Below are 22,552 nucleotides of genomic sequence, written 5' to 3'. Positions count from 1 at the left end.
CTCAGTGAGTTTCATAGCCAAACAGGGATATGAACCCTAGTCTCCAGATTCATAACACTGTGTAACATGATTTTTGTTCCTGGGTTATATATGTTATTTTTCCTAATAGGTTCTATCATAAAAAACATGGAAAAAGTTTATTAAACTGCAAAAACTTAAACTCCATCACATTTTGCGCTAGTTTTTCAATGAATATCTCATTATATATCTCAATTCAACATAGTTTGTGGCAGCCACAAAAACAAATTTTCTGGAATATAACTACTATTAAAGTAAGTGTTGCACAATTAAATAGGAAATAATACTTTCAAACCAGGAACAGATCAAATTTTGTTTATTTATTTATCATGTCAGAAATTAATTGAGGGTACAGTTATCATGTATTTCAAACCAAAAACAAAGTTAAAAACTTGGCATTATACTAAATGATTTTTGACCAGAAGCTGCCCACTTGGAGTGCCTCTGGTGTCACTGTAAGAAGGTCCTCCATTGTGCATATGGCAGGGCTCAGGCTGCATTGTAGTAAATGGTCTGTGGTTTGTTCTTCTCCACACTTGCATGTCGTGGGCTCCACTTTGTACCCCATTTCTGCAGTCTGTTCAGCACCTTCCAAGTCACCCAGTCTTCTGTGTGCCCATTAGAGAGTCTCTCATTCAGTATCAGCCATGGCTTTTTTTTTTTTAAAAAAAGAATTTTATTAATTTTTTATACTACATCGAAAGAGTGGGAACAACCAAGGTATAGAAAAGTAGGAAGAAGAAAGAAAGATAAAAGTCTACAATCTATAAAAATATACCTACACCCAAAAAAGAAAAAGAAAAAAAAGATGTGACTTCCATTCATAGAATCATAGAATCATAGAATAGTAGAGTTGGAAGAGACCACATGGGCCATCTAGTCCAACCCCCTGCTAAGAAGCAGGAAATCGCATTCAAAGCACCCCCGACAGATGGCCATCCAGCCTCTGCTTAAAAGCCTCCAAGGAAGGAGCCTCCACCACGGCCCCGGGGAGAGAGTTCCACTGTCGAACAGCTCTCACAGTGAGGAAGTTCTTCCTGATGTTCAGGTGGAATCTCCTTTCCTGTAGTTTGAAGCCATTGTTCCGTGTCCTAGTCTGTAGGGCAGCAGAAAACAAGCTCCCTCCCTCCTCCCTATGACTTCCCTTCACGTATTTGTACATGGCTATCATGTCTCCTCTCAGCCTTCTCTTCTGCTGGCTAAACATGCCCAGCTCTTTAAGCTGCTCCTCATAGGGCTTGTTCTCCAGACCCTTAATCATTTTAGTCGCCCTCCTCTGGACGCTTTCCAGCTTGTCAACATCTCCCTTCAACTGTGGTGCCCAAAATTGGACACAGTGTGATTCCAGGTGTGGTCTGACCAAGGCAGAATAGAGGGGGAGCATAACTTCCCTGGATCTAGACGCTATTCCCCTCTTGATGCAGGCCAGAATCCCATTGGCTTTTTTAGCAGCCGCATCACATTGTTGGCTCATGTTTAACTTGTTGTCCACGAGGACTCCAAGGTCTTTTTCGCACACACTGCTGTCAAGCCAGGCGTCCCCCATTCTGTATCTTTGATTTCCATTTTTTCTGCCGAAGTGAAGTATCTTGCATTTGTCCCTGTTGAACTTCATTTTGTTAGTTTTGGCCCATCTCTCTAGTCTGTCAAGATCGTTTTGAATTCTGCTCCTGTCTTCTGGAGTGTTAGCTATCCCTCCCAGTTTTGTGTCGTCTGCAAACTTGATGATCGTGCCTTCTAACCCTTCGTCTAAGTCGTTAATAAAGATGTTGAACAGAACCGGGCCCAGGACGGAGCCCTGCGGCACTCCACTTGTCACTTCTTTCCATGATGAAGACGACGCATTGGTGAGCACCCTTTGGGTGCTTCTTGGATAATATTTTCATCCATCTTCTTGGATAATATTTTCTTATTATTCAATAATATTTTTTCTTACGAAAGAAAAAAAATAGTAAAATTGTCTCTCGTAATCTTCATTTTCTCAAATTATCCAGATAGTCCTGAAGATCATCCCAATTCATTCTTTTCATTATCTTGCCTGTATTTTTCTTCAACAAAAAAGTCAATTCATCCATATCCTTTATTTCTCTTATCTTCTCCACCCACTCCTCAATTGGTGGGGCTGATTCCTGTTTCCATTCTCTAGCGAAAACAATTCTAGTGGTGGTCGTAATATAAGTGAAAAGTTTATCTTCTTGTTCAGTCAATTGTAAGTCTAAATCTGTAAATCCTAATAGATAGTACTCTGGTTTTCTTATAAAGGTTCTCTTTAAAACCTTTTGCGATTCTTCATGAATCTTCGTCCAAAACTTTGTTGTAAAGAAGTATCAGCCATGGCTTGAAGTTCCGGGTTTTAGCCTGCCACTTTTGGACTCTTGCTTGCGAGTCTCGTGTTCCTGCGAGTATCTCTGTAGATCTCAGGAAGCTATTTCTTGATTAAAGCGTTGGCATGCTGGCTGATATCCGAACAGGGGATGGGCTGGAGATGTCAATGCCTTGGTCCTTTCATTATTGGCTGCTACTTCCAAAAGGATGTCAGGTGTTGCAATACCGGCTAAACCGGCTAAATAAATCATATTGCTTTCCTCCATTTATACATGGCAATAAACAGCTGCATAATGTGTCCAAAAAGCGGATTATCAAATTGGGTCCAACCAATTTAATCACATACTTGATTAAGTTTTACCATGCTCAGATGGATCAAAGCATGAAAACCCAGTTCTGTAAATAATGGATTCTACTTCTTTATAAGTTGGAAACGCTGCAACATTTTCTCTGCGTTTTTGAGAAAGAAACAAAGCCCGTCTCCCTCCAAATGCATTCATGTGCCATTATCTCTGCCTTTGGTGGTAAAGGACTAGGACTTCTTTTGTCATGACTGTTCTGCCACACTCGAAGGCTATTATCATCTCTTCTCCATGAATCCCGAAGATGTCTATTACTTTTGACCTCTCCGCATATATCTTGCAATCTATAGACTTCGTCATCTTTTGTTCTCTGCATTCTCTCTCTTCTTTTTCATCTATGCATCTTTTTCCCCTTGGGAACATAGCAACCAAATCTGTTTGTAACACCTGAGTGCGTTATTTTAAAGATTTCTCTTTTTCAAAATCAAATCTGATCATTCTTTGGGGGAAGGTTTTGTTTCGTAATGGTGACACTAAAAATAAACAAATGTCTTTGATTGAAAGAGGCGCAACTTATATGCAATCGAGTAAACAAGGCACTGTGGAATTAATGCAGTTTGATGCCACTTTAACTTCTGTGGCTCAATGCTGTGAGATCCTGGGATTTGCAGTCTGGTGAAGAGCCAGCATTTTTTGGCTGAGAAAGCTAAAGGCCTTGTAAAACTACAACTTCCTTGATTTCATAGCCTTGAGCCATAGAATCCTAGAATCATGGAGTTGGAAGAGACCTTGTGGGCCATCCAGTCCAACCCTTTGCCAAGAAGCAGGAAAATCTCATTCAAAGCACCCCAACAGATGGCCATCCAGCCTCTGTTTAAAAGCCTCCAAAGAAGGAACCTCCACTACACTCCATGGCAGAGAGTTCCACTGCTGAACAGCTCTCACAGTTAGGAAGTTCTCCCTAATGTTCAGGTGGAATTAGAAGCCATTGTTCCGCGTCCTAGTCTGTAGGGTAGCAGAAAACAAGCTTGCTCCTTCCCCCCTATGACTTTTCCTCTCATATTTATACATGGCTATCATGTCTCCTCTCAGCCTTCTCTTCTGCAGGCTAAATATGCCCAGCTCTTTAAGCCGCTCCTCATAGGGCTTGTTCTCCAGACCCTTGATTATTTTTGTAGCCCTCTTCTGGACACATTCCAGCTTGTCAACATCTCCCTTTAGCTGTGGTGCCCAGAACTGGACACAGTATTCCAGGTGTGGTCTGACCAAGCAGAATAGAGGGGTAGCATGACTTCCCTGGATCTAGGCACTAGACTCCTATTTATGCAGACAAAAATCCCACTGGATTTTTTAGCCACCACATCACATTGTTCACCTTCCTGTCCACGAGGACTACAAAATCCCTTTGACACATACTGCTGTCATTCCAGGCATCCCCCCATTCTATATCTTCGCATTTCCTTTTTTTTTCTGCCCAAGGGGAGTATCTTGCATTTGTCCCTGTTGAACTTCATTGTGTTAGTTTTGGCCAGTTATCTCTCTAATCTGTTAAGATCATTTTGAATTCTGCTCTTGTCTTCTGGAGTATTGGCTATCTCTCACAATTTGGTGTCATCCGCAAACTTGATGATCATGCTTTATAACCCTTCATCTAAACAATTATTAAAAATAGATAAATTGTAAAGAGCTGTTGTTCAAACAGCATTAATTCTACAGTATAGATCAGGCCTGGGCAAACCTTGACTCTCCAGGTGTTTTGGACTTCCAACTCCCACAATTCCTAACATCCGGCAGACTGTTAGGAATTGTGGGAGTTGAAGTCCAAAATATCTAGAGGGCCCAAGTTTGCCCATGCCTGGTATAGATGCAGCTCAATTCTCAATTATCGATGAGAAAAATGATTTAGACTTTTAGCATGCGCAGCCTCTCTCTTTCCTAGGAAAACAAGTATGGAATAAACAGGACAAACACCAAGGAAAAGAAAGGGGTGCCTAGTGTTAACATTGGTCTTTTTCCATTAATATTATGGTTGCTCCTTGGTATCCACTGGGGTCTAGTTCTAGGAGCCTTTATGGATATCCAGATCCATGAATGCTCATCTCCCATTATATACCATGGCTTAGTCAAATGGTATCTCCTATATAAAATGGCAAATGGTTTTTTGGAATTTTCTTTGGAATTTGTTTAAGCCGTGGATGGTTGAAACCATGGATACAGAACCCGTGAATATGGAGGGCTGGCTGTTTTGCTGGCTGGGGAATTCTGGAAGCTGCCATCCAAAAAGAAATCTTCCTAAACAATTTTTCAATAACTGCTGAATCTGTCCAAAATACCTGAGAGTTACCCTGGACTGTGCTCTGACTTATAAGAAGCACTGCTTGACCATCAAGCAAAAAGTGGGTGCTAGAAATAATATCTTACGAACGCTGACCTGCCAAACCTGGGGATCCCAACCCGGTACAGAGAAGACATCTGCCCTTACGCTTTGCTACTCTGCTGCTGAATACGCATGCCCAGTGTGGAATACATCTCACCACATTAAAACAGTGGATGTGGCTCTTAATGAGACATGCCGCATTATCACAGGATGTCTATGCCCCACACCACTGGAGAAATTATACTATTTAGCACCACCCGACATCCGCTGAGAAGTAGCAGCCAGCAATGAAAGGACCAAGGCAGTGACATCTCCGGCCAATCCTCTGTTTGGATATCAGCAAGCATGCCAATGCCTTAAATCAATAAATAGTTTTCTAAGATCTACAGAGATACTCACAGGAACACCTCAGCAAGTGAGAGTCCAAAAGTGGCAGGCTAAAACTTGGCTGATATCAAATGAAAAACTCCCTCCTGAGCACACAGAAGACTGGGCGACTTGGAAGGCACTGAACAGATTGTGCTCTGGCACCACAAGCCAACCTTAAGAAATGGGGCCACAAAGTGGAGTCTATGACATGCGAGTGTGGAGAAGAGCAAACCACAGACCACCTACTACAATGCAGCCTGAGCCCTGCCACATGCACAATGGAGAACCTTCTTATAGCAACACTAGAGGCACTCCAAGTAGCCAACTACTGGTCAAAGGATATTTAGTATCATGCCAAGTTTTTAACCTTGTTTGTATTTTTAATTACATTACAACTGTACCTTCGGTTTGCTTCTGATATGATAAATAAATCTGTCGTGAGTGCTTTGATTATATATTCCTGCGAGGCAGAAAGGGGTTGGATTGGGTGGTCCTTGGGGTCTCTACCAGTTCTAGGAACTCTGCTGATGACCTCTGAAGGGCATGCACATTTATTTGGGGGCTAGCCCCCATTGTTTACTTCTGGATTGAAATAGTGCATTGGCTGTCATGTATAGTATATCTTATTGTGGGCTTCCCAGTAGTCTCAGAAATTATCAGTTCAGCACAGGCCTTAATGTCTAGTAGAAGGCATTCCCTTATCTCTCCCTAATGTCTCCCCATCCTTTGCTCTCAATTTATTAATGTATCTTACTCCACTGACCAAATTGCATGGGCATTTGCTTTTACTTTCCATTTCTATGAGATATGTTGTTTGGCACAGTAAATTACCAGCCGTGCTCCTGGATAGCTCCAGACATCCAAGCCTTCAGGTCTCCATCTGATCTTTGCATGCCTTTGCACAGAAAGGCAGACAAATAGAAATTTGTACCTAGACAGACACGACTCAAAAGGGCTGTATATGGGATGTATGCGCCAACAACAGTTTTGCTTTAAGTTCCTGTGTTGCATTTATTTATTGTGCATGTTGTTGGAGTCCTTATCATTGGCTATGCAAACAGGAATGATGGGAGTTGTAATTCAGTATTGCCTGAAGGGCCACGCTTTCCTGATAAAAGCTAATTATTTGAAGCTTGCTTGTTCAGGCAATAAACCTTTAAGTGTTTCTCTCTGATCCTTCTTCCCTTGAAATCCATTTGTCTATTGAAAAAAGTAGCTGTTAGTGTCTTGCAGCATAAAAAAGAGGAAAGGTAGGGGAAAAAAAGAAGAACTGTGGCAATAACTTTAAGACTAAATTATTTTTATTTTAGCATGAGCTTTCATGGATATAAACCAAACATAAAATAGTGTTTGTGAACACTGTAGCTTTAACCGAGGGATCAACTCCAACTAGCAAGTATTGCACTGCACCTGAAGAAGTGGGTTTATATCCATGATTGTTATCCAGAGGATACTGTTTTAAATCATGTGAAAGATAGGAAATAAATTATTTCTAAATGAATCCTAGTGCAAATCAGACCTGAACTCTTCCTAGAAGCCTAAATGATCAAACCGAGGCTGCTGTACTTTGGCCTTATCATGAGAAGACATGACTCATTGGAAATGATGACCATGCTTGCTAAATAGAAGGCAGAAGGAAAAGGAGACCACTTTCCAGTGGACGGACTCTATCAAGGAAACTATAGCCCTGAGTCTGTAAGACCTGAGCAGAGCTATTGAAGAGAGAGGTGACTTGGGGGGGGGGGTGTCTTTCATTCATAGGTTAATCATAAGTTGAAGTTGATTTGATGGCAGTTAAACGTAGACAGGGTCTGAACCAGAGATTTACACCCATAAAATACCATAACCAATACATAGACGCGACATACAACTTTACATTTGATAGTGTTTTCTCAAAAATTCCTCTTGAGTTAGAAGTATATAGATTTTTTCATATTATTATTATTCCGCTTTATCTTCCCGGAGTGACTCAAAGCGTATTACAGTCTACACATCTAAGGCAAACATTCACTGCCTATTACACAGTGAACAGCAACGACTTACAATACACAGACAGTTGTAAAGGCCTTCCCCTTTTCATCTGTGACGTGTGGAGGTGATGCTCAACTCCGGCCATGTTACATTTTTCCATGATGAGGAGCTTGTTGTCTGTAGACCCCTCCGATCGTGATGCCGGCATGTCTGTCTGTCTGTACGGGGAGCCCTTTTGACCTTCCCACCTAGGCAGGACCTATTGATCTATTCATCTTGCATGCTTTCAAATTGCTAAGTTGGCAGAAGCTAGGGCTCACCCCAACTCATGACTTTGAAGTGCCAACCCTCCAGTCAGCAGATTTCCTGCAGCTTGCAGTTTAACCCACTGCGCTACTGCAGTCACTTTTTGTTAGCTATATTGACTATAAACACTATAGTCAATATTATGTGTTATTATGTGTTTTTGCATATTGTATATACTCGAATATAAGCCTAGTTTTTCAGCCCTTTTTTAGGGCTGAAAAAGCTCCCCTTGGCTTATACTCGAGTGAGGATCCTGGCCGGCTTCTATTCAGGTCGGCTTATACTTGAGTATATAGGTATTCAGAGTTGGACAGTCTTATCTTATTAAAGTCTTATTATTATCTTAAATGATAGATTTATATAAATATTCAAAAACATTTAACCTACTGATGCCTCAAATAATGCAATTTTATTAATAGCTATTTTCATTTTTGAATTTGACCCGCAGCTGCTGCATTTCCCACCCTCGTCTTATACTCGAGTCAATACGTTTTCCCAGTTTTTGTGATAAAATTAGGTGCCTCGGCTTATATTTGGGTCGGCTTATACTCGAGTATATACAGTACTTTGCCTATTCAATTTATAGCGTTGGAAAGAATCCCAAGTGATGTCTAGTCCAACCTTATGTAGGGCAGGAATTCATGGCTAAAGCAACTCCATTCAAAAGAAAAGGCTCAAGCTCAATTAGAAAGGGCTCCAAAAACAAACACTCCATTTCAGTGATAGGGAACCTCTGGAATCGAACTTGACTTGTGTAAGATCCCAAATAAGTCTCTGGGGTTCCCTAGAAGGCTCCAAAACCCATGTTTTGTAGTTGCATTCCTTTATATCCTCCCCTCTTATTCTGAATGGTTGAAATATCTCTCATAAGCTTTTGTTATGGGAAGTATGACCTTTATGGTGGTACTTTGGGGTCCCATCTCTTTGCCTTTGGCTCCATTCATCGTGGAATGCGTCCTTCAATAATTTTTTCAGAGATTGAAATTGGTCCTCAAGCTGAAGGAGGTCATTGCATGTGTTATGGAGGATAAAAGTCCCATCTATCGCTCGTGTTTATTGTTGCCAGGTCCTCAAAAACAAGAAGTTGAGTGGTTTAATGATGCCACTTGTTTCGCAATTAAGCTGCTTCGAGGTGGATTGCCAGCATTTAGCTTAATGGTGACTCAGGCTCCCTTTTTGACAGTGCTTTCAATGGGGGAACATGTTCCATCGAGAGATGGGCTACAATGATTCAGATAATGCACTTCTACCAGTGCGTACGGGGGTGGATGGCTCTCTCTGTGCGTGTGCATGGGAGTGAATGGGGAACATGGTGTGCAACTGCAGAGAACGGTAGCAAAGTGATGCGCACAATTTTTGTGATTGACTTCATCAGGTAGGCTAGCGATCACACCTCCACTTGTGTACATCACACATCCCAAATAATGCAGTAGTGGAGGAGCGGAAATCTTCAGGAAAACAAAAGGGTAGGTTTTTACTGAGTCTTATAATGCAGTAGTATTTCTGATTTCTATATATGGTTGTGAAAGCTGGAAAGTGAAGAAAGAAGGTGGAAAAGGAATCCACTCATGAAATGTAATGCTGGAGAAGTTCTGCAGATACTGTAGACTGCTTTGAGTAGGTCTACAAAAACTGCATAGTTTTTGAAGATTATTTTCAGTTCAAGATTAAATACAGTAGAGTCTCACTCATCCAACATTCACTTATCCAACGCTCTGGATTATCCAACGGAGTCTGCCTTTTAGTAGTCAATGTTTTTGTAGTCAATGTTTTCAATACATTGTGATATTTTGGTGCTAAATTTGTAAATACAGTAATTGCTACATAGCATTACTGCATATTGAACTACTTTTTTTCTGTCAAATTTGTTCTATAACATGATGTTTTGGTGCTTAATTTGTAAAATCATAACCTAATTTGATGTTTAATAGGCTTTTCCTTAATCTCTCCTTATTATCCAACATATTCGCTTATCCAATGTTTTGCTGGCCCATTTATGCTGGATAAGTGAGACTCTACTGTATGTGCAAAAGCAATAGAAAACTACAGGAACCCTTCCATGCCTTGATATCTGGACCACCAACTGCTCCTTATTCTAAGGCAGTGGTTCCCAGCCTTTGGTTTTCCAAATGTTTGGGACTCCTTTTCTTAGAAATCCAGATCAGCTTGGCAAACAGTGGAACTGAAGTCCAAAACACCTGGAGGACCAAAGCTTGGGAATCTTTGTTCCAAGGGGGAGATGTCATTTACTGAGTAGACCAAAGATTCTCAAACTCTGCTCCTCCGGGTGTTTTGGACTTCGGATGCCACAATTCCTAACAGCTGGTAAACTGGTTAGGATATCTGGGAGCTGAAATCCAAAACACCTGGAGGAGAAGAGTTTGAGAAACACTGGACTAGACTACAAACTAAGCCTGAGCCAATACTGTGATACAGTAGCCAAAAAACCAACAATGCCACTCTGGTCTTCATCAACGGGAGTATAATATCCATATCAAGAAATGTATATGTGATCATCTAACTGCTTTAGTCAGATCTCAGCTGGAATACTGTGTCCAGTTCTGAGCAACACAGCTCAAGAAGGGTATCAGCTAACTGAGATGTGTTCAGAGAAGAGTGAGCAAGACAACAACATGTCCAGAGACCAAACCTTATGAGGAACAACTTAGGGAGCTGGAGATGTTTAGCCTGGAGAAGAGAAGACTGAGAGGTGACACAATTGCTATCTTTAAATATCTGAAGGGATATCATGTAGAAGTTGGAGCCAGCTTGTTTCCTGCTGCCCTGGAGACACGAATGTGAACCAATGGATTCAAATTACAGGAAAATAAATTCTCTTAAACATTAGGAAGAACGTTTCCTTTACTGTAAAAGTTGTTTGATGATGGCATCAATTGCCCCAGACAGTGGTGGGTTCTTTGGAATTTTAAATCAGATATTGAATGGGTGTTTTTCAGGAGTGCTTTAGCTGAATATTTCTGCATGGCTAGATGATCCTAGTGGTTCTTTCTATCTCTAAAATTATATGATTTGAGTGCCAGAGATCTTGTTCTTTTGCTTCTGGGAGTGCTGAGGCTGCTGAGAAACTGTGCTGATCTTCTTGACATGAAGGTTTTTCCTTCCCATTCTTTTCAGTTTTGTCTCTGTGTTGAATGCTCCAAACATTTAATCCTGAATCCTTTCTGGTTCTTGGCGAAACCGTGTAGGAAGCCCAAGCCTTGACATTCCACGCTTTTTGTCTGTTAATGTTGAAGAGTCTGATGTTCTGTTAGGCAATCTGCATTGCATCAAAGGAATTGGTGAACCATCTGGCTTCAGCGGCATCCCTTCCTGTGGCCATTTAAGGCACAGTTTTATATTGCAAAGGCAGCAAGTGGATTAACTGTCCCCAGCTTTATCAAATTTAATTTATAGGAAGCAAAATGCCACTGGTCTGCAACGATAGCCAGGTCAAAGAGAGTTGTATTGAAAAACAAGGACCCTGATACAGTTTTGTATATGGCAGAGAGGGAGAGAAACCAGGTGGGCAGGATCCACTGATATTGTGGGTGCAAAATCTAAATTGGAACAAATATCTTAATTCATATCTAGGTATAAATTTGTCAGTCCCATTAATTTCCCTATGGGTAGAAATTATTCATTCAGCACTGGATTGGATTGTGAGATTTGTTTTCTCCCTTTATGAAAATATGTGCCTATTCATGTGTATTTTTGGCATGAATTATCTGTTGTATGCATTTATCATCTAGGCATTTCTATGGATTAAACCATGTTTATACACCTGATTTAATTGTATGCATTTTTTGTTGAGTGCGTTTTAGAAAGGTATGCATGGTTTGTGCACATGTTTTCCTTCCAAATGCCTTGTAAGTTTCAGCCTTTGTGTGGATTTCTGAGTCAAGGTGTGCGTTGTTCCATCTGTAGTGTTAGGAAAGCTGCAAAAGTGGTTTTTTTTTTTCCTGATATGCACACATGCACACACACATACGCACATATATGAACATTGTGAATTTCTTTCCCTTTCCTTTAAAAATTCCAACACTTTTCAAGGCCACATCTTGGACCTGAAGAACTGATTTCCACAGAACTTCCTGAAAGTAACCTTGGTGGTGGAGAGAGTTGCAGGGAAGGGATGTTGCAGGGAAAGGATGAAGTCATTTTGCATCTGTTTCCCGACACGTAGACAAGTGATTCCCAGTTTCTCTCACCAGGCTCAGCATAACAGGGATAGTGAGGACTGCAGCAACTCTATTGTAGGTTTAGAGGCCATTGAATGGCAACAATTGAGTTTTGCATGGAGGGGTTACTACACTACTCTGGGCATACAGGATTGTGACCAGGGATCATAAGACCATACATTCCAACTGGTACTCAGTGCAGGATGCAATGACAGCAGGCATGGAGAGCCTTTGAAATGGTCAACATTTCCTAGCTTTAAGCTTTATTGCTGGCATTGCAGAGGGCTTGGTTGGTGCCCTTTGGTGGTACAGCACTTTGGTTTTTCCCGATGTTCAGTGAGTTGCCAGACTTTTCATATACTTCTGCAAAGATGTTTAAGGTGGCTTGTATGCCTTCCTCTGAATGAGCACAGACTACATTATCACCAGCATATCAGAGTTCTGTAACAGATATTGTTGTGCCCTTACTTTTGGTTTGCAGCCTGCTGAGGCTAAAGAGCTTGTTGTCATCTGTCTGATTTTCACACCGATTGGAAACTTCTTGTCAACTAGGCGTAAGATCATAGCTATAAAGATACCCTGTTTCCCCTAAAATAAGACATCCCCAGAAAATAAGACCTAGTAGAGGTTTTGCTGAATTGCTAAATATAAGGCCTCCCCTGAAAGTAAGACCTAGCAAAGTTTTTGTTTGAAAACGTGCCCGCCGAACAGAACACCAGAGCATGCAGGATCGGTAAATGTATGTACCATGGTGTTATACATGGAAATATTGGTAGTAACAAGAAATTCTTGATAGGATTCATAGTTTGTCTGGTTATGCTGGTTTGTGATGACAACTACTGTACAGTATATAATAAATGTTCAATTTTTGGTTCAACAATAATTGTGAATTCTTCTTCATGGAAAAATAAGACATCCCCTGAAAGTAAGACCTAGCGCATCTTTGGGAGCAAAAATTAATATAAGACACTGTCTTATTTTCGGGGAAACACGGTAGAAAGTAAAGTTGGGGCAATCACGCATTCCTGTTTGACACCTTATCCCACCTTAAATGGGTCGCTTTGGAAGCCAATGCTGATCAGGGCTACAGTATGTTCACAGATTTATCAGGGCATCTGATTTTCAAAGGATGGTCCAGGGAGCATTAGGATTCACTGTGTCAAAGGCACAGGTTCTGCGGAGCCCAGTGTCAGGACCCAGGCTGCAAGGCACCAATAACCATACACAGAGGCCAGAATCTATCTAATATCTTTATTGAAGGAATATATAAAGTTAATAAAAACAAGTGTAGAAAATAGTCCAGAATTAGACCTTTCAGGAAAGGTCAAAATTAGTCCAAAAAAGCAATGTCCAATATGAAATATTAAGGTCCAAAGTTGTAATCCAATAACCGAAACACTCACTTTGCCAGGCAAAGTGAGGGGAGATGGCAAGGTCCTTTAGTCCATGAACTTGAGCAAGGCTAGGAAATAACTTGATACTTGAAACAAGGCTTGAATCGTGGAACAAGGTAGCAAGGAACAAGAACAAGGTCCGTGGAATAACTTGGTAAAATCCGTGAAACAAGGCAAGGTTTAGTCCTGGGAAACAAGGCAAGGTCCGTAGGTAAACAAAGGCTGGAAAACAGGAGCGAAGGCTGGAAACAAGGACAAGGCTTGAGCAGGAACGAGGCTTGAAACGGAGCGCGCTGTCCAGACACAACTCGCTCCGGAGGCTGACGAATTGACTCCGCAAAGTTACTTCGCGGGTAAAACACCTATATAGAGTCTAACTTTCCCGCCGAAGCAGTTCTCTGGGAACCAGAAACGAAAGCTAAACTCTGAGGCCAGATGTTTGACTCCTTAAAGATTCTCACGAAAAGCAGGCTTAATTGGCTAAATTCTTAGCTGTTATTCTAGCACTCCTGCGCGAGGCTGCTTCCAAACCTCTCTGTTGTTTACAAAATTCATGGCGAGAGAACACAGGAGATGTAGGCTCAGGGTTTGTTTGACATACTTCTGGGGCACAACTTTCTTGCAGGTGCAAGGTTCCCAGATCTGCCTGGGAAAGATCTTGCTGAGAAGATTCCAATTCTGACTGGGAAGGTAAAAAACCCAAGTTTTCTTCTTCATCAGGCATCACACTGTCATGAACAGGACTACAAGGCCCATGAGTCATCACACTATCCCCCTCCTCAAGCCCCCTCCCAAACTGGGACTCTCTCCCCAAGGCGCGAGGTCGTGGCTTGGCGGGATAGGTCTGATGAAAGCGACGGGTCAGATCAGGAGCATGGACTGTGGAGGCGTCTTCCCAAGAGCGTTCCTCAGGGCCAAAACCCACCCAGTCAATGAGATATTGCAGGCGGCGGCGGTGAAAGCGAGAATCCAAAATGTCCTCAACCTCGAACTCCTCCTCCCCATTCATCAAAACAGGAGGGGGGGCCGGTTGGTCTGTATCAGGACGCACATCATCCGCCGGAAGGAGCAGGGAGCGGTGAAACACTGGGTGAATGCGCATTGAACGCGGAAGTTGGAGTTTGAAAGTCACGGGGTTTAATTGCGCCACCACAGGATAGGGGCCAATGAAACGGGCATCTAACTTCCGGCAAGGGCGATGGGAGGGCAAAAAGCGAGTGGACAGAAAAACCCGATCTCCTACCTTGATTTCGGGGCCCGGTTGGCGATGTTTGTCCGCGTGACGTTTATAGTCCTCCTTGGCTTGGTCTAGTTGTTGGAGCAAAAGTTGTTGCACCGCTGTGAGTTCCTGCAGCCAATCCTCTGCTGCGGGGACTTCTGAAGTTTCAATGACAGGGGGAAAGAAACGTGGATGGAAGCCGTAGTTTGCAAAGAACGGCGTTTCTTTTGTAGAAGCTTGAACTCCATTGTTGTAGGCAAACTCCAACAGTGGTAACAGGGAAGCCCAATTATCCTGTTGGTAGTTTACATAACAGCGAAGGTACTGTTCCAAAGTGGCATTGGTGCGCTCCGTTTGCCCATCTGTTTGAGGATGATGAGCTGAAGATAAACGAGAGTCTATACCCAATAGTTTTTGTAGTGCCTTCCAGAAACGAGAGGTGAATTGAGATCCACGGTCTGTGACCAGAATCTTGGGCAATCCATGTAATCTGAAAACATGTTGGAGGAATAGATCTGCCGTCTCTTTGGCCGTGGGAAGGCCTTCACAGGGAATGAAATGGGCTAACTTGGTGAAAAGGTCCACCACCACTAGGATCGTGGTGAATCCACAGGAAGGTGGTAGGTCAGTGATAAAATCCGCAGAGATTATTTCCCATGGGCGAGATGGAGTAGGAAGGGGATGCAGAAGCCCTGAGGGCTTCTCCCGTCTTGTCTTGGAGCGCTGGCATACTGGGCAGGTGTTGACATATTTTTCCACATCCTTGCGGATCTTGGGCCACCAGAAATCTCTTAGGATCAAATGCATGGTTTTAAATAGTCCGAAATGCCCTGCTGGCTTGCAGTCATGACACAGACGAAGTGCTTTTTCCCTGCCCTGCCCTGGTGGGATATAAACATGATTTCTATAGCAAAGCAGTCCATCCTTAAGTGAGAAGGGAAATTGCAATCCTTGACGGAGTTGGTCTTGCGCCCAGGCATCTGCTTGCTGACTAGCCCTGATTTCTTGAGCACAGAGGGGCCCTGGAGTAGGAGAAGTTGAATCAATGAGAGTGGATTTGGTGTTCCCCACTGTGAGCGTGGCAAAGTTCTCGGGTTGTAATAGTTGGGATTCAAAGGTCTCCTTGCGTCCTGCAGCGTATTCCGGTTTACGTGACAGGGCGTCTGCTTGCTTGGTTTGAGCTGGGGTTACATAATGAATCTGGAAGTTAAAACGTTCAAAGAATAAAGCCCAACGTTGTTGCCTCTGATTTAGTTTGCGGGCGGTTCTTAGATGCTCTAGATTCCGATGATCAGTATGGACTTCAATGGGAAATTTGGCCCCTTCTAGCCAATGTCTCCAAGTTTCAAAGGCTGCCTTTATGGCCAATAGTTCCTTTTCCCAGATGGTGTAATTTCTCTCTGGTGCTGTTAGTTGACGGGAATAAAAGGCACAAGGATGAAGGTGATCTCCCACCGGTTGTAGGAGTACAGCCCCAATTGCCACATCAGAGGCGTCTGCTTGCACAACAAAAAGGGTTTCAGGATCTGGGTGCTGAAGAATTGGCTGGGACGTGAATAATTTCTTTAGTTGCTGGAACCCTTTCTCTGCTTGATCTGTCCAGCGGAAGGGCTGTTTCCCACGGATGCAGCTGGTGATTGGGTCAGACCAGCGGGCAAAGTCTGGAATGAACTTGCGGTAATAGTTCGCGAACCCCAAGAAACGCTGCACCTCTTTCTTGTTGGTTGGCGCCCGCCATTCCAATACTGCTGAAACCTTTGCCGGGTCCATGGAGAGCCCTAGAGGCGAGATGCGGTACCCCAGGAAATCTACCTCTTGTAGATCAAAAGCGCATTTTTCCAGCTTGGCATAGAGCCCATGATCCCGCAATCGTTGTAACACCATTTTGACGTGGTTCTCATGTTCTGATTGTGATCTAGAAAACACCAAAAAATCGTCGAGGTAGATTATCAAGAACCGATCTAGATAATCCTGAAAGATGTCATTGACAAAATGCTGGAACGTTGCGGGAGCTCCGCATAATCCATAATTCATAACTCGGGACTCAAATAATCCGAATTTAGTCTGGAAGGCGGTCTTCCACTCGTCCCCTTCTCTGATGCGAACTAGATTATAAGCCCCCCGAAGATCCAGCTTGGTGTAGACCTTGGCTCCTCGGAGTCGGTCTAGAAGGTCCGAGATTAAAGGCAGGGGATAGCTGTTTCGCTTTGTGATATTGTTCAATGCTCTATAGTCCACCACCAAGCGTAAGTCTCCTGACTTCTTTTTCACAAACATCACCGGGGAGGCGGCTGGGGATTGAGAGGGTCTGATGAATCCCTTGCGAAGGTTTGTCTCTATGAACTCCCTGAGAGCTTCTTGCTCCGGTTCAGTCAGGGAGTAGAGATGCCCTCGTGGGATCGGGGCCCCCTCCACCAAGTCAATGGCACAGTCATAAGGTCTATGTGGGGGTAGTCTCTCGGCTTCTTTTTCATTGAATACATCCCAATACTCGGAGTACTTCTTTGGCAAGGTGATAATGGGCTCGGTGTCTGTGGTATGGCAGACCTTGGCTACGAGGCAATGGTTTTGGCAGTACCTTGAAGCGAACTGCAGCTCCCTGTTGGACCAGGAGATGCTTGGGTCGTGAAGTGTCAGCCATGGAATCCCCAAAATCACAGGGAAATGGGGAACCTCAGTAACAAAGAAGGAAATCTCTTCCATATGTTCTCTTATCCACATCCTGGTGGGTTCCGACCACTGGCTTACGGGGCCCGTCTTGAGGGGGCGGCCGTCTATGGCTTGCACCACACGGGCATTCTTGAAGTCATGATATTGTAATCCCAGAGAGTCGGCATACTCTCTATCAATGAAATTGTTGGTGGCTCCGGAGTCTATCATGGCGTGGATCATGACGGGTCCCTTTTTTGCTGACCATAAGGTGACCACTAGAAGGAACAGGACCCCGGTTGGCGGCTCTTGAATGGGTTTTTTGACCGGGTTGGCGAGCCTCTCTACGCCCGGTCGTTGGCTTCCCCCGCCGGCTGTGTGCCAGCCGCCTCAGACGCCTTCGTCTCCGTGGAGGACGCCGCCGCAAGACGGGCGGCGGGCTTCCCTTTGGCTGGGCACTCTCTGGCGAAGTGGCCCCCGTTCCCGCAGTACCAACAGAGGTTTAAGCGTTGACGACGGGCCTTCTCGGCGGCATCTAGTCTGGGACGCACGTTGCCCAACTGCATCGGTACCTCCTCGCTTCCCCTGGGGTATGGGGTTGGTGGTGGGGGTCTCCACACTGGACGTGGCTGAACGCTGGCGGGAGCGGGGGGTTTTGCCCCAGCTCTACCGCTCTGGCCTCGAACCCACTGTTTCCTGTTGGCAATCATGACTTCAGCCCGTAAACATTGATCAATGAGTGCTTCGAGGGTCTGGGGAGGATCCACCTTGGAGATTTCCTCCAGCATTTCGATGTTGAGACCCTCCCGGAATTGTCCTCTAAGGGCTACATCATTCCAGCCGGTGTTGTGGGCCAGCACTCGGAACTCGGCTATGTACTGAGACATGGGTCTGTCTCCTTGGAAGAGGCGGCGGAGTTTGTGACCGGCTGCCTCCAAATTGTCCTCGATTCCCCAAGTCTCCTTAAGGTGGTCCAAGAAGCGTTGCGCTGATCTTAGGTGTGGAGAGGCTTGGTCGAACAGTGCCGTCGCCCAGTTGGCCGCTGGCCCGTCTAGAAGACTGTAGACCCACGCCACTTTGATGTCTTCTTGGGGAAACTCGGCAGCACGGGCCTCTAGATAAGCTTGACATTGGCGACGGAAAACATGAACCTTAGAAGCTTCTCCAGTAAACTTGGTTGGCAACGCCATGGCCGGAAGACGGATTCCGCGTTCCTTCAAACCCTTTATTTCCCCATCCTGTGCATTGAGCTTATCACGGATTCGGTCCACCTCATCCTTGTCGATGGTGTAGGTAATCGGCTGGCCGCCCGGTCCAGGTCCGGCTCCGGTAGACATACTGGCCGAGGTTAATTGGTGCTTAAGGTGGCGGAGTCAAACTGTCAGGACCCAGGCTGCAAGGCACCAATAACCATACACAGAGGCCAGAATCTATCTAATATCTTTATTGAAGGAATATATAAAGTTAATAAAAACAAGTGTAGAAAATAGTCCAGAATTAGACCTTTCAGGAAAGGTCAAAATTAGTCCAAAAAAGCAATGTCCAATATGAAATATTAAGGTCCAAAGTTGTAATCCAATAACCGAAACACTCACTTTGCCAGGCAAAGTGAGGGGAGATGGCAAGGTCCTTTAGTCCATGAACTTGAGCAAGGCTAGGAAATAACTTGATACTTGAAACAAGGCTTGAATCGTGGAACAAGGTAGCAAGGAACAAGAACAAGGTCCGTGGAATAACTTGGTAAAATCCGTGAAACAAGGCAAGGTTTAGTCCTGGGAAACAAGGCAAGGTCCGTAGGTAAACAAAGGCTGGAAAACAGGAGCGAAGGCTGGAAACAAGGACAAGGCTTGAGCAGGAACGAGGCTTGAAACGGAGCGCGCTGTCCAGACACAACTCGCTCCGGAGGCTGACGAATTGACTCCGCAAAGTTACTTCGCGGGTAAAACACCTATATAGAGTCTAACTTTCCCGCCGAAGCAGTTCTCTGGGAACCAGAAACGAAAGCTAAACTCTGAGGCCAGATGTTTGACTCCTTAAAGATTCTCACGAAAAGCAGGCTTAATTGGCTAAATTCTTAGCTGTTATTCTAGCACTCCTGCGCGAGGCTGCTTCCAAACCTCTCTGTTGTTTACAAAATTCATGGCGAGAGAACACAGGAGATGTAGGCTCAGGGTTTGTTTGACATACTTCTGGGGCACAACTTTCTTGCAGGTGCAAGGTTCCCAGATCTGCCTGGGAAAGATCTTGCTGAGAAGATTCCAATTCTGACTGGGAAGGTAAAAAACCCAAGTTTTCTTCTTCATCAGGCATCACACTGTCATGAACAGGACTACAAGGCCCATGAGTCATCACACCCAGTGAATTATAAATCAAGTATTTTGTATTGTTTTAAATCTGTATTTAACTGCTTATGTTTTTATTCTTTTGTACTGTTGCGTATTGGCATCGAATTCTGCCAGTTTTGTAAGCCGCCCTGAGTCCCTTCGGGTGAGAAGGGCGGGATAGAAATGATGGAAATAAATAAATATATATAAAAATTATAAATCTCCTTTTCCAGGCTCCCAAGTCTGAGGGAACTCAGAGTTCAACAACATGCTGAGGAGGACTACAGTTTCACTAGTCCTGACCCACAGCATCCTTGAAAGATGGTGATCCATGTATTTTAACTTTCAGCAAAGGAAAGCCTACCAGCTCCAACAGCAATCTTTTCTACTGTCAGATAGCTTGTACAGCTAGGATGTTTCTCAGAATGTTTTTCTGAGATCTCTTCCTGAAGTGACTGTTTCATTTCTTGTGTTGTGTATCTTCAGATATTTGAAAATAACTGCCACATGCTTCCGCACACAAAGGTCCTACTTTGGGGACTTTAGTCCATGTGACACGAATCCAAGACAAACAATTTCCGATGGTTCGTGCAGATTCAATACATTGGTTTGTGCGTGTTTTCCTTTTTGACAAAAAGTGGTGTAATTTCCTGATTTCTCCTGAAGAAAGAGGTTAGCTATCAGGAAATATAAAGGCAAAACCTGAATAGAAAGATGCCAACCTGCTTTAACTCCAGGCTTGTGAGTAGTTTGTTACATTTTTTGCTGTGCCAAAAGTTTGATTAAGAAAAAAAAAAGGATTATGGAAGTTGTTTTCCTCTGATGCGCCTGCGATCAATAAGAAAGTAATGAGTCCATTGTAAAACCAAGTCGGAATGAGGATAATTGGTGATTGGAAAGGTTGGTTCATTCACATAAATTGAGTCAATAAATACTCCCTTTGTCATGCTGGGATCGGTTGAATCTTTGTTTGCTAACCTGTGGGTGTTTCGGAGAATGATGGCAGTGAACTATCTTGAACCGATGGCCACACTGCTGCAGTAGGATCCTGGAGAAACCGTTGTCCAGCTATCAGAGATCATTTGAGTCTCAGGTTGTTTGTTTATATGGGCATGCAATTGTTTACAGGGCAATGAAACCAAAAAGTCAAAGAAGAGGGGATCACCAGACTAGGAAAACATCAGTGCCGGGAACCAGAAATGGGAGGAAGAAGTGGAAAACCAATTCAGGGTTTGTTTTAGGGCATCAAAATCTCTCTGCATCACTTTGTATGCTCTTTGGAGTGGGTGGTGCATTCCTCTTCGTATATTGAGGGATCAGTGCTTAGGCTCAGTTGGTCACCAGAGCTTTGAAGTTCTTGAGTATGTGTGAAGTCGTCCAGGTCTGTTTTCAGAGGCACCAATGACATCCATTTTAGTGGGACAGCAGAGGTTCAAGGTGCTGGATTCCATCCATCACATAGATCTAGGGGCCGGACTGTGGCGCAGGCTGGTAGCAGCCTGCTGCAATAAATCACTCTGACCATGAGGTCATGAGTTTGAGGCCAGCCCGTGGCGGGGTGAGCACCCATCAATAAAAAATAAAAAATAGCCCTTGCTCATTGCTGACCTAGCAACCCGAAAGATAGTTGCATCTATCAAGTAGGAAATAAGGTACCACTTATAAAAGTGGGGAGGCAAGTTTAACTAATTTATGACTTGGAATGAGGAAGTGCCGTCAGAGTGGATGATGAAGCAGCTGCTCCCCTCTGTGGCCAGAATCGAACATCCCCTCAGGAGAAGGTTAAATTGCCTCTGCGTCTGTCTGTCTCTGTTTGATGTGTTTATGGGCATTGAATGTTTGCCCTATGTGTGTATAATGTGATCCGCCCTCAGTCCCCTTCGGGGTGAGAAAGGTGGAATATAAATACTTTAAATAAGTAATAGCATCTTGAATACATCAATTAAAGTTACAAGGAACATATAGAATTGAACTTCCAGATTTCAGATTTATGCGGATTTGATTATTCATAGATTTGATTAATATGTTCTCACTAGGAATCTCTAGGTTCTAGTGACTTTATAGAGGTTGACCATAGAGTCATGCAGGAGGAACTAGAGGGAGTACCTCTATATATTAGAGTATCTCTCTAGATAATGTCTAGGTCGTGCACTGAGACCTATTGTCAATTTCTGGTAGACGTTCCCTCAAGTTAAAAAAAAAAAGCATTTTAAAAATGTTTTTCTTTTTTGTTTCTTCTTCTTCTTCTTCTTCTTTTTTTCTATTTTTTCCTCAATCAATTTTAATGTATGACTTTTAATGAAAAACACTCAATAAAGGTTATTTAGAAATGTAGTTTCTCCACTTTTGCAGAGGCCCTGTTTCCCTAAACCCTGGAAAAGTAGACCTCCTACTGTAACTCCCTCTTTGAAAACACATCCCAGGTTTCTGTATCCAATTAGAATATTGTTTTTGTTGTGACTCAGCTGGAGCCTCAGAGTGACTCTGGGGATTATGGGATTCAGGTTCCAGATGATGGGATTCAGGTTCAAGATGACTCTGATGGGAATTATGGGATTTAGGTTCAGATTGTTCCTGCTGTGGAAGATGAGGAACAGGGAGGCTTTCCCACGGCAGGGAATGGTGTTGACGATACTGAAGCTAGCCAGGTGCAAATTGCCCCAGGAAGGGAGGACAGCTCTCAGACTGATAGCATGCAGACAGAAGCTAACGCTAACGAGCTGGCTGGCCTTGATGAAACGGAATTTTTAGATTGAGCTGACCGTTTGGAATTCAGGATTCGCAGGAGTGCTAGAATAGCAAACAAGAGGGAGGTCAGAGGCCAAAGAAATGCTTTCATGCTATGCAAAGGGTATTAAAACAGTGTGCTGAGAGAGAAATCTTTGTCAAAGCAACTTCTCGCTCAAGTCACAAAGCAAGCTCTTGCTTTCCTGGATTATCTTGCAGCCTTGTGTGTTCATGTTCATGGGACTTTGTCATGCATTAATGGAACCTTGTTTTATGCTTTATGTTTCTTGGATTATCCTTTAAAGCCTTGTTTTGCAACTATCTTTTGGAACTTACTTTTGCTTTTTAAGAACTATTTATTTTCCTATTTCCTAATAAACTACAAAAGACTTC

General features: G+C 43.5%; 1 protein-coding gene across 6 annotated transcripts in view; it reads left to right on the top strand.

Moving 5' to 3' along the window:
* Nucleotides 1-22,552, top strand: part of scn5a (sodium voltage-gated channel alpha subunit 5) — a 329,714-nt gene that overhangs the window by 82,798 nt on the left and 224,364 nt on the right. The window lies entirely within an intron of this gene.

This window comes from Anolis carolinensis, chromosome 6, assembly GCF_035594765.1.
Source record: "Anolis carolinensis isolate JA03-04 chromosome 6, rAnoCar3.1.pri, whole genome shotgun sequence".
In the NCBI taxonomy this organism is placed as follows: domain Eukaryota; kingdom Metazoa; phylum Chordata; class Lepidosauria; order Squamata; family Dactyloidae; genus Anolis; species Anolis carolinensis.
Note: the sequence above shows the minus strand (reverse complement) of the source record. Positions and strands in the feature narration are given on the sequence as shown.